The sequence below is a fragment of the Lepidochelys kempii genome, chromosome 12 (assembly GCF_965140265.1).
Source record: "Lepidochelys kempii isolate rLepKem1 chromosome 12, rLepKem1.hap2, whole genome shotgun sequence".
Lineage (NCBI taxonomy): Eukaryota > Metazoa > Chordata > Testudines > Cheloniidae > Lepidochelys > Lepidochelys kempii.
Window position 1 is genome coordinate 17,623,548 of NC_133267.1, and position 10,316 is coordinate 17,633,863.

General features: G+C 47.0%; 1 long non-coding RNA gene across 1 annotated transcript; it reads right to left on the reverse strand.

The window, feature by feature from the left end:
* Positions 1–5,152: 5,152 nt before the first annotated feature.
* Positions 5,153–10,059, reverse strand: LOC140896239 (uncharacterized). The gene is made up of 2 exons (XR_012154479.1): positions 9,806–10,059; positions 5,153–8,634 (listed from the first exon to the last, which is right to left on the reverse strand). It is a non-coding gene; the product is annotated as an uncharacterized lncRNA (long non-coding RNA).
* Between the last annotated feature and the right edge of the window lie 257 nt (positions 10,060–10,316).

A 10,316-nucleotide genomic window follows, 5' to 3' on the forward strand; every position in this document is an offset into this window, starting at 1 on the left:
TAATTGTGTTGAGTATCTAGTCATCATTAACCTTTTTAGTGAAAACTGAAGCAAAAATAGGCATTAGACAGACTGCTCAGACTTCTTGATGTCATCAGTTCTCCTTCCCTGCTAAGCAGAGGACCTACACTTTCCTTTGTCTTTCTCTTGTTCCTAATATATTTAAAGAGGCCCTTCTTATTGCCTTTTATGTCCCTTGCCAGGTGTAACCCATTTTGTGCCTTTCCTTTTCTGATTTTGACCCTACATTCTTGTGCTATTCTTTTGTACTCCTCCTTAGCAATTTGTCTGCTTTTTGTAGGATTCCCTTTTTGATTTTCAGGTCACTAAAAAGCTCCTGATGGTGGTATACTGGTATCTTACTGTACTTCCCATCTTTCCTTCGCATCAGGGTAGTTTGTAGTTATGTCTTTAATACTTTCTCTTTGAGACATTGAGAGCTCTCCTGAACTCTTTTATCCCTTAGATTCTCTTTCCATGAGACCTTACCTACCAGTTCTCTGAGTTTATTAAAGTCTGCATTTTTGAAGTCCAATGTCCTTACTCTGCTGCTCTCACTCCTTCCATTCCTTAGAATCATGAAATCTATCATTCTTGATCACTTTCACCCAAGCTGCCTTCCACCTTCAGCTTCGCTACCAATTCCTCCCTGTTGGTCAGAATTAAGTTTAAAATGGCTGTCCCCCTGGTTACTTCCTCTGCTTTCTGAAACAAAAAGAGGTGTCCCCAATACATTTTGTGAACTTACTAGAAATTTTGAGTTTTGCAGTATTACTTTTCCAACAGATGTCTGGGTAGTTAACAACTCCCATTTACGTCCAGGTCTTGTGTTTTGGATATTTCTATTAGCTGTTCTAGAAATGCCTCATCCACCTCCTTTTCCTGATTTGGTCTTTTACAGTAGACCCCTACCATGACATCACACAATTTTTTCAACTTTTATCTTTATCCAGAGACTTTCAGCTGGTCTGTCTCTAACTTCCTTCAAGACCTCAGATCAAGGTATATATTCTTAATGTAAAATGCAACATCCCCTCCCATTTTTCCCTGCCTGTCCTTCCTGAACAAGCTATACCTCTCTATACCAATATTTCAGTCATAAGATTTATCCTGCAAAATCAGATCTGTGATGCCAATTAAGTCATAATTTAGCTGATGTAGTAATACTTTCAGTTATTCCTATTTATTCCCCATATTATTTGCATTTCTGTATAGATATGTGAGATGTTGAGAGGATTCCCCCACTGCTTTCCCTATTGTTGCTCCTATGACCCTACTGTAATTTTCCACATCCCCCTCTAACACCTAGCCCTCTGTTAAGGTTGCCTTTTTTAATGCTTACCTGTGAGCTTTTGTCATCTGTCCCCTCTGAAATTCGATTAAAACCCCTCCTCACTGGGTCAGTAAGTTAACATGCAAAGATGCTCTTCCCCTTCCTGGTCAGGTGGACCCCATCTTTTCCTAGCTGTCCTTCCTGGAACAGCATCCCATGGTCAAGGAAGCCAAAGCCCTTCTATCAACACCAGGTGCACAGCCATGCACTCATCTCCAGGATGTGCATGTCTTTGCCTGTGCCCTTACCCTCAACTGGGAGGATAGATGAGAAGACTACCTGTGCCTCCAACTCCTTCACCCTCATTTCCAGATCCCTGTAATCACTGTTGGTCTGCTCAAGGTCATGTCTGGAAATATCATTAGTGGCCAGGTGGATGAGTAGCATGGGGTAGTGGTTGGAGAAATGGATGAGCCTCAGCAACTTTTCCATAACATCTTGGATCCAGGCAGGCAGCACACCTCCTGGGACATCATGTCAGGTTGGCAGATGGATGCCTCAGTGCCCCTCAGAAGGGGCACCCTGACCACCAGCACCTTATGCCTCTTCTCCTTAGGTGAGGTGGCTGTAAGCCTCCCATCCCTGGAGGCAGGTGGCTCCTCCTCCTCAGCCACTGGGGGCTGCTCCTGACCTCCTGTTGTCAGTTCTCAAACACAATGGATGGAGGAGCTGGGTGGGAAGGTGGAGCACTGTCTACTGCCCAAGGTGGCCAGCAGCCTGTCTCCTCCCCAAACAGCAGCTGGTTCCCCTTCCTCCTAGATGCTGCTGAACTCATCTGTGTTTGGCTAGCATACTCCATCCCAGAAGTTTCCATGTGGATCCTGTCGGTAAAGTACTCATGTTCCTGGATGCTACGTAGATGAGCTACCTCCACCTGCAGCTCTCTGACCTGCTTCCTGAGGGACTTCACCCCCAGACATTTCTCACACTGGGTGGTTCCCCCTGTCTGGCTTTTGTTGGCAGGCAGGGACATACAGGCTGGATTCCCAGTAAGTCAAGACCAGGACCGCAGTGGAAGTTTCCAGGGTCAGGATCGCTGTCTGGCGGGAGCCCCCCACGGGTGCAGGCAGAGGAAGAGCTAGCAATAGTGGTTAGCCATACTTGGGTTTCCTCCCCTTGCAGGTTTTTCCTTGTACAGTACCTGCAAATTACTGGGGGGAGGGGGGGAAACTACCTCCCTGCCTTCCTCTGCTGTCTAGTTCCCTTAGTCTCCCAGCTGCCTTCTCACCAACCATGTGTCTTACCAGCCACTGGAAGCCTGTATACTTTTTCTTATCTTTATCAACATAGTTATAACCTCTATTGTGGATGTAGTTATACCAGTATAAAACTGCCTTATAGCAATATAGCTTATTTCCCTTCCTAGGCAGGAACATGTTATATTTGTATAATTATAAGCATCTTTATATTGATATGACTGTGTCCACACTAGGGAGGTTGTCCCACTTTAACTTTTCTAGTGTGGTTAAACTGTATAACCTTTTTACATAGACAAGGCCTTAGAAAGGTAGCAATCTGTTGGTTTATACCCAATTCAGATTTGGAAGGTTTCGGGGGGGGGGGAGCTAAACCCTTTTGTTTTTTAAAAAAAGGAAGGATGAGATTCTGCAGAATTGATGGCATTTGCCAGGAAAGCTTCCTACTTGGTCTAAGCAAACAAATGAATGTTTTTTTCAAGCTCTGGGTATGACAAGGCCACAAAGATTTTCTCATTTACATGCAGTAAAAACAAAAAAAATTGATTTCCTTTGCTATAAAGTTTTTTTGCTTATTTTATCTCTCTAGACTTTTAAGGTTCTCTGGATTAGTTTCAACTGTAGGTTAACATACAGCTAGACAAATTAAAAGTTAATTTACATAAAAGCTCATGAGCTACAATGGCACAGACAGAATCTCTTCTCTATATACTGGATTCTCTGGTGCAGACAAACTACATTATTTCTCATTCTCATCATCCAACATACATGGAATAGAAACTAAAAACTCAACTCTTTCTTTACTGAAACATTGTGCTTCTTCACACATTATAGATCCCCTGTCCTTGAAAGCAAATGTGTACTATGAGTCAACATATATAGCGCTTGACACTTACTATACTCCCTTCCCAATCTCAGTAAGAGAGACTGTTGCATGCCAGTCACCCTTGATACATTTCTATAAGGAAAAGGTATCAGCTGTTTTTCTACTACCCATGTTGAAAGCAGCAAACTACACCATTGGCAGGGCTGAAATACCACACCTGGCATGTGAAAACACTGTGCAGTCTGGGAAGGACTCTTTTTTAGAAGCATCTGAACAAGGGGTAGATTCAACCACATTTCATTCCAAAGAGGCTCATAAGGGCAGCTGTATTTCCATGTTGTTCTTCCGAGTGTCAAATGATTGGAATGGTGCCAAGTGGATTGTTTATTCCCTTTCACAAGGCTCTTGAAAACTGGAAATATGGCATCTACATGATAAACGCTTGAACATCATAAAGATTAGAACATCCCCACCATCACAGGATTCTAAATATAATCACATAATTATTGGAAGAAGATGCAACAAGCAAGCCATTAATACCAGAGGTTCTGAGAGCTATTTCATAGATACTAAGGTCAGAAGGGACCATTATGATCATCTAGTCTGACCTCCTGCACAACACAGGCCACAGAATCTCACCCACCCACTCCTGAAAAACCTCACCTATGTCTGAGCTATTGAAGTCCTCAAATCGTGGCTTAAAGACTTCAAGGAACAGAGAATCCTCCAGCAAGTAACCTGTGCCCCATGCTACAGAGGAAGGCGAAAAACCTCCAGAGCCTCTTCCAATCTGCCCTGGGGGAAAATTCCTTCCCGACCCACATATGGCGATCAGCTAAATCCTGAGCATATGGGCAAGATTCACCAGCCAGATACTACAGAAAATTCTTTCCTGGGTAACTCAGATCCCACCCCATCTAACATCCCATCACAGGCCATTAGGCCTATTTACCATGAATATTTAAAGATCAATTAATTACCAAAATTATGTTATCGCATCGTACCATCTCCTCCATAAACTTATCGAGTTTAATCTTAAAGCCAGATAGATCTTTTGCCCCCACTGCTTCCCTTGGAAGGCTATTCCAAAACTTCACTCCTCTGATGGTTAGAAAACTTCCTCTAATTTCAAGTCTAAACTGCCTGGTGGCCAGTTTATATCCATTTGTTCTCGTGTCCACATTGGTACTGAGCTTAAATAATTCCTCTCCCTCTCCAGTATTTATCCCTCTGATATATTTATAGAGAGCAATCATATCTCCCCTCAACCTTCTTTTAGTTAGGCTAAACAAGCCAAGCTCCCTTGAGTCTCCTTTCATAAGACATGTTTTCCATTCTCGGATCATCCTAGTAGCCCTTCTCTGTACCTGTTCCAGTTTGAATTCATCCTTCTTAAACATGGGAGACCAGATCTGCACACAGTATTCCAAGGTGAGGTCTCACCAGTGCCTTGTATAATGGTACTAAAACCTCCTTATCCCTACTGGAAATACCTCTCCTGATGCATCCCAAGACCGCATTAGCTTTTTTCACAGATATTTCCTTATAACTTTGTTTTGTATTTACCTTTGTATTATGTTTTTTAACTTTTATCTATATATAATGGTTTAGTTTGAGAGAAAAGTCTTATCTTCAATATTTTGACATTACTGAAAAGTTACTTTAAGATTTAAACAACAAACATTACAGTGGCTAATTCTACTTTCCAATGACAAAGTTGAAAAAAAGTTGACTGATTATAGAAAAAAGGTCAATAGGTAAATGTGGTGGTGGTTCAAATACAAGACAGCACAGAGCTTTTAGCAAGCAAGCGAGCTGGTCTGCCAACCGACTTCTGCCTGTCAGCATTCCACCTTCCCCTTTATTCTTTCTCTCCCCCCGCGCATTACATTCACCAACAGATAAAAGGAATACACTGGTTTTGTTTAACATTCTTATTTACCAGTTTCTATCTACCGCATTCCTTGCTCTCGGGCCTTGAGCCCAGTCCTGGGAGGCTTCCCACGGTTCATGTCATCTGGGCGAGATTCCAAGGTTCGTGCCCTTGAGAAGAGCTGTGTGTGCACAGCTCCTATACAACACTCCAGGTGTGCCCTGAATGTTGCCAAGCACATGAACCTTGTATGAATCCTACATCCCCTCCTTTTTTGTTTATTTGTGCTCGGCCATCTCATGGTAGCCATCAATTTGCTTTTGCAAGCCAATTAACTCCCGGACAGACGAGGTCATAACTCGTGGAGCCTGCTAGGGCGGGTCTCGACAAAGCCTTGACAAAAAGGAAATACATTGCACATAGCAACAGCAAAAAATAAGCTTAAGAAGGTAAAGTGTAATTGGCCAGGCCCCAATTAGCCATGCTAGAGTACTGGGAAGAGAGGTTCGCGTAAGCAGCGAGCATCATCTCATTCCCAATCTCCTCAGGGTGATGACATACTGGAATAAGGCACGTACCTCACAATTCTTCAGCTGCTACAAAATCAAATAAACAAAAGTGGGTAACATTTGCTATTGAAGCCAATATTTCCCATAGGTTATATATCATTCGGGGCCATAACGGAGAAAGCGCTTCCGAGCAGGCACAAAAGGCATACAATCAATACAGAATTAGCAGTAATTTGGGCAAGAATTGCCACAGAGTCTCAGAAGTCTCTGGCTGTTGGTTTGCTGCCAGTCTTTGTTGAGCCACGGCGACCAATGCTTTTACTGCTCCCCATGTCACAGGCTGGCTTGGGACGCTACGCCTCCTCCGTTTCTGTCCCGCCGTTGTCGACCCGGGAGGCACCACATTCTCCTCCAAGGTCAGCTGAAACTCCGGTATGGCGTTCGACAGTCCCTGGTGCCACGCCATGCTGTTTCAGTGCTGGTCGCACACACCGGGCCGGAACCCACAACGGTCCTGCAGGGAGAGAGACAGCAGCATATCCCCGACCCCAAGTGATTAGAGGTACTGGGCCCAGCCATTGCGGATCGGGCAGCTGATGGTAATAGACATGCGGTCTTTCCAGTACCTCGGATTTGTGAAAATGCCGATCCGTGGGGGTCTCCTGATCTGCGTTCAGCATTAAATTATTTAAAATAAACAAAAGGATACGCAATTGTTGCTGAATGTCTCCTAAGGTTCAGAGACGCAGCTCCCCTTGTTTTAATTGTTTGTCGAGCAAGGTTTTTAGCGTGCAATTTGCACGTTCAACAATAGCTTGGCCTGTGGAATTATAAGGGATTCCGTGTTTGAGACAGACGTCCCATTGGGCACAAAAGATGGAGAGGGCTGTGGAGCAATAGGCTGGGGCATTATCTGTTTTTATCTGGCTCAGGCGACCCATAACAGCAAAACAGGCTAGCAAATGGTGAATAACTTTGGGAGTAGCTTCCCCACGCCGTGGGGTCGCCCAGAGGAATCCTGAATAGGTATCAATGGAAACATGTAAAAACGAATAGGGACGGAATTGTGGCATGTGAGTGACATCCATTTGCCACAGCTGATTCGCTGGGGTTAACAGCATAAAAAAAGGTAGGGGCAGCAGCGGCATGGTGGGGGCAGGAACGAACAATAGAACGTGTATGATCAGCAGGAATGTGAAACTGTCAGGCCAAAACAGAGGCAGACTGATGAAAAAAGGAATGGCTTTCAATGGGGTCAGAAAAAAGGGAATTTACCTGACCACGAAACGCGCGATCAGCGCGCACATTGCCTTCAGTAAGTAGCCCAGGCAGAGGGGTATGACTGCGAATATGAGCAACAAAATAAGGGAAATTACGAGTGGTGATGAGATACTGTAAGGACAAAAACAGGCGAAGAAGGTCCGCATCGACCTAAGGGGTAATAAGGGCAAGGGGTAAATGATCAATTACCTGATAAACATAATGCATGTCCATGATCAAATTAAAGGGACAATCAGCAAAAATTTGAAAGGCCAAAATAACAGCAGCTAGTTCCAAGGACTAGTAAAGCTCTCCAAGCGCTGTGCATGCAAATATTGTTGTACAAGTGAATGAAGCGCTTTCAGCTTTTCTAGGGGGAGGGGCCACTGGTCAATCCATACGGGCTCTAAGGATTGCCATACCAGTGGTAATGCGGATGGCAAGGTGGGTGAGGGAGGATTTCGGGCCATTGTATATTAATATCGAGGGTGGTGTCCAGCTTTACAAGTAAGTCACGGCCCCAAATATTGAGGTGGACAGGGAGTACAAAAGGGCAGATTGTAGCAAGGGCACAGCCTCCTGGTTTAGAGACCGTAACCCAAGACAAACTTTGGCGCCCGGGTTTGCTACCCCTGCTCCCCCATAACTCTTTAGAAGGAACTGTTGGCCAACCGACCGGCCACTCCGGATCATGAATCACTGTAACGTCAGCTCCAGTGTCTACCAGCCCTGTAAAAGGAACATTATTTAAGAGAAGTGTTAACTGAGGTTTCGAGGGGCAGACCGACATTGTTAGAACAACAAGTGGAGAGGACGTGTTGTGAGACGGCAACTTAGACAGCGTCGATCCAAAGCCGTTCCCGCCCCAGGCTCAATCCTCTGCGGCTGGCACCTGATAGGGGACTAAAATCAATTGCGCAATTGACCATCCACGTGGGAGCGACTGAGGAAGATGGGTCCATACCTGAACCTTAATAACGCCGGTGTAATCGGCGTCAATGACCCCTGGGATGACAAAAAAAAACCCTGTTTCCCAGCGTGTGAGCGAGGGAGAACCAGACCCACAAATCCGACAGGGAGAGGTCCCATCACCTGGGTAGGTATGGCGCAAACCTCCCCCGGCAACTGAAAATCAGCGTCCTCCTGCATAATCAAATCAAGCCCTGCATTTCCAGCAGTCGCCGCCCTCATGAAATCTATGGATTTTAAGGCAGAGGAACATTGTCTGAGTGGGAAACACCCCCATTTGGCCCTGGGTTCGGGGAGAACCCGTCGTGCGGTTTCCCGACCTGCTAGGACACTGATTAGCCCAGTGATAGCCCTTCCGACACTTTGGGCACTTCTTTGAGGGGCGGGCGGCGCCGTCAATGAGTGGCACTCCCGCTGAAAGTGAGCCTCCTTACCACAGCGGTAACATTTCCCATCCAAAAGCGGCGGCCAGAACTCCAGCTTTATGTGCTTGGGTTCCGATGTTTTGGCACGCCCGCAGCATGTCTGACAGCTCTAGAATTCCAGAGGCTTGTGCCACCTGGAGAGCACGGCGGCAATCCTCGTTCGCATTTTCAACTGCCATTTTTAACAGGATCTCCTGAGCTGCCGCAGAGATATCCACCTGTCGGAGGATAGCCTCCTGCAATCTGTTGGTAAAATCCATAAAGGACTGTGATGCACCCTGACGGATACTGGCAAAGCTTTTGGTAGGCTTGCCTGAATCCGGGACCTTCCGGAAAGCATGCTAGGCGCAGGTGGAAATAATGGGGAAGACGGCCTGAGGGAGTTGAGACTGCATCTGAACGATAGCAAACTGGCCCTCCCCTGCCAAATGCTCATAAATGATACCTTGCTCTCTATATACCTGGGCTTGGCGTTCCGCCATCTGCCGATACTCACTAAGTCAAATAATGTACTGACTGGGTGTCAGCATTATGCACAACAGCGCCTTCCAATCTTCAGGGATCAGGGTGTACCCAGTACCTAGCCCTTCAATGAGACCACTTACATACGTGCTAGTGAGGCCGAACTCGCGAATCGCTTTCTTTACGTCTCTGATCATCGAGTAGGGCAAACTGACCCAGTTTGCAACCTGGTTGCCCTGGCCATCATCCTGCCAGGTCACTGGACAAACTGAGACCAGATCAGCCAGCTCCTCCGCTGTAATATCTGAGCGAGTCTTCGCTGCGTGAACCATTTGTTGCACCAGCGAAAGCCCCTGAGCAGACGCGGACGACCCCCCCGGGGGGCCCCGGATCATGGGGCCCCACGGGGGGATGGTGATCACACACCGGCTCCGGTGGGGAAGGCCAGAGAGGTGGTGGTAATAGAGGCACTGGGGGCGAAGCAGGGGGAGGGATGGCTGCAGGAGCGGACGGGGGTGGCGGGATCGGCAGCCCCTCTGTTGGCACGGGAGAGGGCCTTTCCGAGGCGACACGCTGTGTTGCATCGCCAGGAGGGGGGATGGCTGCAGGAGCGGACGGGAGTGGCGAGAGCACCAGCCTCGCGAGGGAGGGCCTGTCCGAGGCGACACGCTGTATCGCGTCACGTCAGAGGTGCCAGGCATGTAGAGCCTGCACGGGCGCCCGAGGCTCTTTGTGCAATGTCTGGCCCAACCGCTCCCAGTCCGCTAGCTTAAGGGTTCCAGCTTCAGGGTACCACGGGCATTGGGCACTCACCTCCTGTAGCAGGAGAGTGAGTTCTCGAGTGGGGCAGTCATGCTGAGCCTTACGCAGCAAATACTGTAGCTCATTGCGGTGTTGCACTTGCAAAGCAGAGAGGGAGCTTCCCATACTTACCACAATGAAAAATACTCACCGGGATCCGCAAAGCGGATGAGTGACGCATCTGAAACCCTTGCTGGGCGAGGTGAGTGCTGAGGGCCCCACATTTGGGCGCCAGTTGTGGCGGTTCAAATACAAGACAGCACAGAGCTTTTAGCAAGCAAGCGAGCTGGTCTGCCAACCGACTTCTGCTTGTCAGCATTCCACCTTCCCCTTTATTCTTTCTCTCCCCTCGCGCATTACATTCTCCAACAGATAAAAGGAATACACTGGCTTTGTTTAACATGCTTATTTACCAGTTTCTATCTACCGCATTCCTTGCTCTCGGGCCTTGAGCCCAGTCCTAGGAGGCTTCCCATGGTTTATGTCATCTGGGCAAGATTCCAAGGTTCGTGCCCTTGAGAAGAGCTGTGTGTGCACAGCTCCTATACAACGTTCCAGGTGTGCCCTGAATGTTGCCAAGCACATGAACCTTGTATGAATCCTACAGGTAAAATCTTTAGAGCTGTAGCTAGGTCCCAGAAATTCAAGTTTGTCTTAAAGAA